The following is an 8,210-nucleotide window of genomic DNA, read 5'->3' on the forward strand; positions in this document are numbered from 1 at the left end:
CCCCGCCCCGCCCCGCCCCGCAAGGGCTGCCCAGCCTGCGGGACCCTGTGTGTCCTTCCCCCGGAGCGCGGCTGCCAGGGGGCACCTCGGGGCCAGGCCGGGCGGGCAGCGCCACACAGGCAGCTTGAGCCTTCACCTGTACACGCGCGCGCACGCACGCACACACTGTTCCAAGCACACTCTCTCTCTCTCCCTTTGTGTTCAAAGGCAAATTAGCCAAATCAGTTCCAAGTCATTGAGCGGAACACAATGGCTCCAAAAACCGCGTTGATTGAGCGGGCAGAACTTGGTCATTCTAAACACCGCGTATGACGCTACCGCCCACGAGCATCCTCCATCCCAGACCTATCACCCTGCACCTCAGATACTCCCAAATCCGTAGCAGGCGTCCTCTGTGCAGGCCAAAGCTCGGAGGTCTTGGGGCTAGGATGAGAGTATCCTCCATCCCCGAGTCTTTAGTCCGGGACTTCAGGTGCTCCCTACGCGTGATGTTAGCCCGCAAGAGGCTGAGCAGCGATTCTCAGCAGGAGGTACCTGCAGACCCTCCCACGGGCTGCGGAGCTGGGCAGCTGCAGCCCTGTGAGGTGCCCAAGCAAGATTCAAGCGCTAAACCCAGAGATTTCCACCAGGACCCCCTAGCCCTAGAAGTGCCCGGCCCTGCTGTGCGTGGCTTGGCCAAGGCCCTGCAGTAGGCAGTGCTCCCTTACGCTCCTGTAGTCACAAGCTAAGTGAAAGAAGAACTGGCATTTTCTGAGGGGGCCTGGAATGTGAAAAGGCTGAGACGTGCCACTTTCATGGCTGCCCTGACAATACCTTGTGGCCAAATACATTACCTGTGAGCAATAACCAATCTCAGGCCCAGCACCCTGGTGGGTGGACAGTGTCCTTTCCTGGGCCTTTCGCTGACTTGTTGCTCTGGGCAAGTCACATCACTGCTCCGGGCTGCAGTTTTCCCCATCCATATAGTGGGGCTGATGCTTGCTTGCAGGGGCAGATCAGGGGCGGAGGGATGCAGTGCTGTAGGTGCATCCCTCTGATTCCTGCTCCAACCAAACTTTAAAAGTAACTGCTTTGGAGAGGCAGCAGCATTTCTATTCAGGCAATGTTGGGGGGCTGTGGTCAAATGACTTAATGACTCATCATAGTGCCTGATTCCTGAAAATCTCTCTTTACTCCACAGGGCTAGGGACAAAAGTTACACATACACCAGTATAAGGGATCAGAAACTGGTTTGAATCTGTAACACAACAGAAATTCAATGCACATAAAACCGCTTTCAAAATGGCTGAAACCAGTTTACAATAAACCTGGATTTAACATCAGACTGAGCTGGTTTAGGTTAAATTAATTGGCTTACTGAACTTCTCCAGTTTTAAGATGTCTGATCCAGAAGAGCAGGGAGGCATGCTCTAGCACCACCCAGCTTCTGGCCTGGGCCACTGCAGACAGGTGGTTGTACTGTATTTTGGGAATCAACAGTGAATGTCTATTCACTGCTTAGATCAGTGGTTCCCAAATTGTGGGTCATGACCCCAAATGGGGGTCACAACAACAGCCAACGGGGTCGTGGGGTGGGGGGCTGTGGGTTGGGAGTGAGGGCCCATGCTGAGGAAAAGTTTGGGAACCACTGGCTTAGACAAACCTGCGAAGATTGAATTGATTCAGCCTTCAGCTTTTTCACTGTCTGTACTGTACTTAGCCCTGGTGTTAATGAGCCTCTCTCCTTTTAATGGTTTTAATGGGCACATCCATACATGCAGGCATGTGCACATGCGGCAGCTCAAATAGCAGCAGCACAAATTTGTGCCAGAGATTTGGACCTCCGCACACATGCCTGAACATGCACTTTGGTGTGGAGCAAATTGTGCCACCTGGGATAAACTGATCCTGCCCAGGGGTCCTCAGTGGAGCCCTTTTTCACTGATATTCGGCCAGAGGGAGCTAGAGATTGGGGCCAGCAATATAAAAAGCTGCCCTGATGAGCAGCTCAGGGCTACTTGCCCTCAGGAGCTTCTGAGGCCCAGCCAGTTGGTATCTGGGGACACTACCCCCTTGTGCCAGCTGAAATGCTGAAGCATCCCTAACCTAGCGTGGCCTCTGCACCCTCTACCTACTGCATCAGTCTGGCAATGGGGGCTGCTGCCTGGCTGTGACCTGCTGCCACTTGTGACATCATGCAGCCTCATGGCTGCGCACCTGTCAGACCCAGACAGGGACCACATGGCTGCCTGGGCTATGGTATGGGCACTGCAGCAGAGCCTCCTGCACTTCTGGGCCAGCTGCCAGTGGGCCATGGTTGCACAGTTGGTCTTCAGGTGGAACTGCTGTCATGTCTTCTGGTACCCCAGCCCTGCCATCTGGGCAGCTATCACCCAGAACATGTACTTGTTGCGGTAGCCCACTTTGAACGGTCAAAGCATGTCCTCCTGGCCAGGTCAGCCACCTTGTCTGCCCTGCAGCTGGGTCCCTGGTGCTGGCCCTGGGCAGGTCCTCTGCCTGGGTCTCACAACTTGTCTCACCAGCAGAGATCCTGGTGTTCCCTGTTTAAAAATTGCAAATTCTCTGATAAAAAATGCCAGTGTGGGCATGGGGCAGGGCTGCAGTGTGGCAGTTGCTCCTTCAGCCATGGCTCCTGCCAACAGGTCCCATTCCATCCCATTTGGCCAGCTGGGCACTCAAGGTGTAAGATTTGCGGGGGGGGGTTGTGGAGGGGTGTAGGTTTTGTGGGGGTAAGGTTTGTGGGGGGTATGGGACTTGTGCAGTGGTTTGGGGTTTACGGCTGGGGATGCAGGTTGTGGGAGTGGTTTGTGGGTGTGGGGTTTGTAGGTGGATTGTGGGGGGACTGCTCAGGAGGGGTGGGTCCCCTGCCCGCCCGCCCACCCCTGCATGGAGTACAACCCCCCTCTCCCCCCAGTAGCAGCAGCAGTGGATATTGGGCATGCAGGCAATGTTCCCTCTAAGGAGCAGTGGTTTGTGAGCGTGCCGCCTCAGTCCATGAGTGCACCGCTGCAGTCCGGCGTGGGACACTTACCGAAGGACACTGAGGCCAGGGGCCAGAGGCTGGGGCCAGGGGCCAGAGGCTTGAGCCGAAAGCCAGGAGCCAGGGGCTGGGGCCAGGAACTGGGGGTCAGGGGCCAGGGGCTGGAGCTGGGGGCCAGTGGCTGGAGACTGGGGGCCAGGGCCTGGGGCCAGCAGCTGGGAGCCGGGGGCCAGGGGCTGGAGGCTGGGGCCTAGGGCCAGAGCCTGGAGCTGGGGGCCGGGGGCTGGTGGCTGGGGCCAGGAGCCGGGGGCCAGGGGCTGGAGCAGGGGGTCGGGGGGCCAGAGGCCAGGGGCTGGAACTGGGAGCCGGGGGCTGGGGGCCAGGGCTGGGGCTGGAGCCTGCCGCAGGCTCCCCGGCTCTGGGGAAGTGCTCCACTCCTGCACATCAGGGCCGGGGAGTGGAGCATTTCCCTGGAGCCGCTGGAGCCCATGCCAGCCGCCAGCACCAGCCTCCACCCCTGCCTTGCCTCACCTTGGGGAGGAGCCACTGCCTGCCCCAGTGAGGCTCTGTCAGCTCTGGGACAGTGCTCCACTCCCCGGCCCTGACGCCATATGGAACCAGTGGAGCCTCATTGGGGCAGGCAGCGGCTCCTCCCCGGAGCCAGCAGAGCCCGCGCCAGGCTCTCGCCCTGTCCTCTCCTGGTGCGGCCTTGAAAAGGCTGTGCGTGGCAACTTTTAGTTGTGTGCAGCCGCATATGTGTGCACCTTAGAGAGAACCTTACATGCAGGGCTCGCTGCTGGCAGAGCCCCTCCATGGTGAGGTGCAGCCCTAGTCTCCTGAGACCCAGCGCCTCCTGTGCCACATGTCGCGGGCCCAGCCCACCCAGCCAGGGGCGTGCACCTTGGGCAGTACTGGGCTACTCTTCTGTCACCTGGGGCTCCAGCACCACATGCAGGGGCTGTGTATTGGGCCGAGCCAGATTCTGCCTCCATGAAGCCAGCCTGGCACTTGGAGGCAGGACCCGGCTCAGCCTGATGTGCAGATCCCAGGTGACAGTAAGAGCAGCCTGACCCTGACTTAAAGCTCATGCCCCCAAGTTGGGCCAAGCCAGGCCCGCATCATGTGGTACAGGCAGTGCTGGGTGTCTGGCGGCTGGGACCGTGTCATGCCATAGGGTGGCTCTGCCAGCAGTGGGCCCTGAGCACCCAACAGCTGCTGCTGCTGCTGTGCAGGGGGGGAGGTGCTGTGTGCCATGCAGGAGGTGAGCGGGGTACCCACCCCTCCTGAGCGGTCTCCCCCACACCAACAGTCCCCCCACACACAGTCCCCCCCTCACCCACAAATCCCCCCAACCCACAGCCCCACCACTCCATGTCCCTACTTATCAGGGACAGTGCCTGGATCCGGGTCTTGCTTCAGCCTTGGCCCACGCCTATTTGCCCCAGCACACTGAGGTGAGATGCTGAGGCAGCAGGGGAAGAGAGCAGGCATAGAGGCGCTCAGGCCAGGTGCAGAGCATCTTCTTGGAGGACCCAGTCTCCAATTGCTTCAGAACACGCTCCTGGAGTGTGCCTGCACACTTTTTTCAGCATTTTTTTTTCAAATTTCAAATTTAGACTGTGCTGCAAATATGCAGCATGGGAAACATTTTTTTGGTCACCACGTGCCTCTTGAAGATCTCAGACTGCTTTGAAACACTGCTACAGGCACGTGCACGCTCGTCTGGATGCACCCAATGTTCCATATGTGATGGGCTAGCTGGCAGTGACTTAGCCCAGGGGTTTTGAAAGGGCAAAAGATGATTGGAAGGCTACATTTTTGTTTTGTGAGTCTGAGTAAGAGATGCACATTTAACTATAATGACTACAGGACTAATAAAACTATATTTTGGACAATTTTGCCCAGTTTGTTGTGTTTTTTTTAAACTTAATGCATAAACTTAAATTAGTATACCTTCCAGTAGTTATATTTGCTTTTGCTTTGATCTAAACTGAATAATACAGCACTGAGCCCATAGCATCTTAATAAATCTTCTAGTTTCTCTTTAACTGGAAAAAATGTGTTGTGTTTATATATTCATAGATGCTAGGGTAGGAAGGGACCTCAACAGATCATCAAGTCCAACCCCCTGCCTTGGCAAGAAAGAGTGCTGGGGTCAGATGACCCCAGCCAGATGCCCATCCAAGAAAGTTAAGATTGGAAGGTGTCATATTGAATAAAATAGTTTGAATGTTTGTAAAGGTTGCCCATTAGCCAGTTTCAGGAAGAAGATAGGATTTATCTCCTTATCTAGCTCATTGTTTCGGAGCTACGTGCGAAATGTCCTGACTTCACTTAAAGTCTTAATTTAAATTGTATCTTTAGAAGTTTTTTACAAAGAAAGCAAATATCCTAAATTCCGAGACATCAAAGCCTAAGGCCTTTTAACCAAATTGCTAAGAAAAGAGTATTTACAGTGAATGACGGCAGCTCACTCAATAAAAACCTATAACTTACTGTCCCAATTTGGAGGTGACTTCACTTGCAGAACAACGAAGGAAGAATTGCAAGTGTAAGGTCGGATTAGATTGATCACCTAATCCAACCTCTCCGTGAACACGAATCTCTTAGTTCACGCTGAAGCCGCGGAGCGCCCGAAAGGGACTGAAGGAAGGGGACGTAGTCGTATCACTGGTGAGCCCAGCTCATTGAATCGTATTGCTGAGGCCAGCCTATTGAACTGTACTACTGAGGCCAACCCATTAAATCGTACTACTGAGAAATAAAACCATATTTTAGTATTTGGCTTCTCGGAATCCTAGGATTGTAAATATATTATGAAAAATAATAGTATTGATTCAAATTTAACTTTTTAGTTGTAATTGTAGTTGTTTTTGTAACACTAATTCTTATAGCGTTGTTTGGGAAGGAAGTGCATTCGGAGCATTGTTTCTGATATATGTAATTATTGTGTTTTTAATGTTTGTGGTGTTTCTTAAAGCTAAGCAGTGTTATATACGTAGCAAAGAGTTTTAAAATAAAATTGTGTTGTATAAATTAAGTGTGTAATCATTATAAAATCGTGCAATCAGCTAACTACTCCCCCAGCCAGTGCATCAAAACAAATCAGTAAATTGTGTGGGATTTTCTCTATTCCATAACCCACTAGAGACAGAAGGGACCCATCCCAACCAAAGCTTCATCCCCTCTGGGTAACCTGTTCCAGTGTTTTACTACCCACCTTATAAGGAACCTTTATTTAACCTAAACCTCCCTTATTGCAACTTGACACATTGCTCCTTGTTCAGATATCTGTCACCACTGAGAACAATCTAGCTCCCTCTTATAAAAGAGATGCTTGACCTAAGTGGGACTTGAACCCACAATCCCCAGCTCCAGAGGCTGATGCCTTATCCATTAGGCCACTAGACCTACAGATAAGTTCACACCGCACAATCTACATCACCCCTTTTCAAAATCCTTGATCTGCCCATGCTTTTATACCTCAGTACAGTAGCTTGAGACTGTCTAGTGTGCTGTTACTCTTCAACATCTTCGGGCTGAAATGTATACTGTGTGGGGGTGGAAGTTGAAAATAAGCTGAAAGCTCTGTATATCACACTTGGATTTTTCAGAATGGCAGGAATAAAGGGCTACAGTCTGATATCTCTTCACAATATTAAAAACTTAAAGCAACTTGCTTGAGTCCTCGTGCCTCTCTGAACCAGTTGGTCTTTCAGGTGCTGCCTGCCTTGCCTTCTGCCTAACTTCAGAGTAACAGAGGCTCATTGTCTCCCATTTCTTTTGTAAAAAACAAGTCCCAGGTTCACTAATCTGGAGTTTAATTTAAAGGGCTTTGTTTCTTCCAGGGCCCTGTAACACAGGAAGCACCTGAGGATTCCCCACATTGTTGGTAACACCTTTGTATACTGAGATCATTCCTTAGCTAAAGCTCTTGATTGCTCATTGCAAGGTAAGCTCTACTGCTGACTGTAATAAGAGACGAAAAAAACTTTTAAGACTTAATTCTTGGCCTTTCTGCTAAGGGATTCCTACAACAGTGGTTTTTGAGGCACAAACAATGTCCACTAGGAACAGTGTTATGTCAAGCAACTAATTTCACATAGACCAATAGACCAACAGTCAGATGGTAATAATGACTATCAGACAGCTGTGTCCTGGATCAAATTAAAATGAACAGTCTTGCAGAATAAGACTGTGGGACATCAGAAATCCCCATAGCCAGCACTTTTCCTAATTTGTTTATTATAAAATCTACCACTCTGTCATCAAAAAATGCTATTTTTAAAAAACGCTAGCTGTTAGCTATTTGCCATGTACAAAATGCATACGTGTGTGCTTCTCCTGCTGTCTCTGAGCCAGGAATTAACTAATTAAAGCCTTTTTTTTCCCCACAGCTGTGTTGACATCAATCAGTGGTGCTGTGGGACAAACAAAGATATTGTGGCACGAGAAGGTATTTTATAAAAATTGAATCGGCAGTTAAACAAAACAGTTGTGTTCATTTCAGCTGTGTTCAAGACATAGGGCCAAATCAATTATTACTACATGGAAAAAGACAAGCTTAATCATGAAAAAATCATTTTTAAACTTCTAAAAGGGTATCATGAGCCATGGAGAAAAAGAGTGAAACTTCAAGCCAGAATAAAGCGTAGTGTAGAGGGATTTCACAGGCCTTCTGTTGGCTTTATAGACATTTTATAGTATTAGAGTCTCAGGTTGGAATTTTTTAACTTTCTTGATCTTTCATTCTGATTCCCCTATTCATCCTAAATAGTATTTTATTCCATGAAAAACACCCTCAACTGATAGGTACCATGATTAATCAGACAGATATCTGGCTGAATCTGTCTCCTTTCCAGTCCCTGTAAGTACACAAGTGCTATTCCCTGTGTCTTTACCTAGTTCAACATGAAATTTCTCCTGTCTTCCACTCCTAACTGTGTGCTGGTTAAAGTATTGTTTGTGTCAACCTCCTCACCCTGCAGGCCTACGAGATTGGGTGCCTATAGTTTTAACTTTGGGAGGCTGTGATGACCGATCAGATAGCCTTCTTAAAATAAAAGCATTTTGAGAAAGTATTTTAAAATAAGTACTCATATGCATGTCTGTCTTACCTGAAAGCTTACCATCCTAGGCAAGGCTGACTTCTTCACACTCTCCCCAGTAAAGTCCTGTATTACAATCTGACTTTCCCAAACAACTGCCCCTCTCTTGAGAGGGTCCTTTT

The 8,210-nt window shown here is 50.3% G+C and overlaps 1 non-coding gene across 1 annotated transcript; it reads right to left on the bottom strand.

The window, feature by feature from the left end:
* Window positions 1-6,318: 6,318 nt before the first annotated feature.
* Window positions 6,319-6,391, bottom strand: TRNAQ-CUG. The gene has a single exon. It is a non-coding gene; the product is annotated as a tRNA-Gln (tRNA).
* Between the last annotated feature and the right edge of the window lie 1,819 nt (window positions 6,392-8,210).

Source organism: Alligator sinensis, unplaced genomic scaffold (genome assembly GCF_000455745.1).
Source record: "Alligator sinensis unplaced genomic scaffold, ASM45574v1 scaffold974_2, whole genome shotgun sequence".
Classification (NCBI taxonomy): Eukaryota; Metazoa; Chordata; order Crocodylia; family Alligatoridae; genus Alligator; species Alligator sinensis.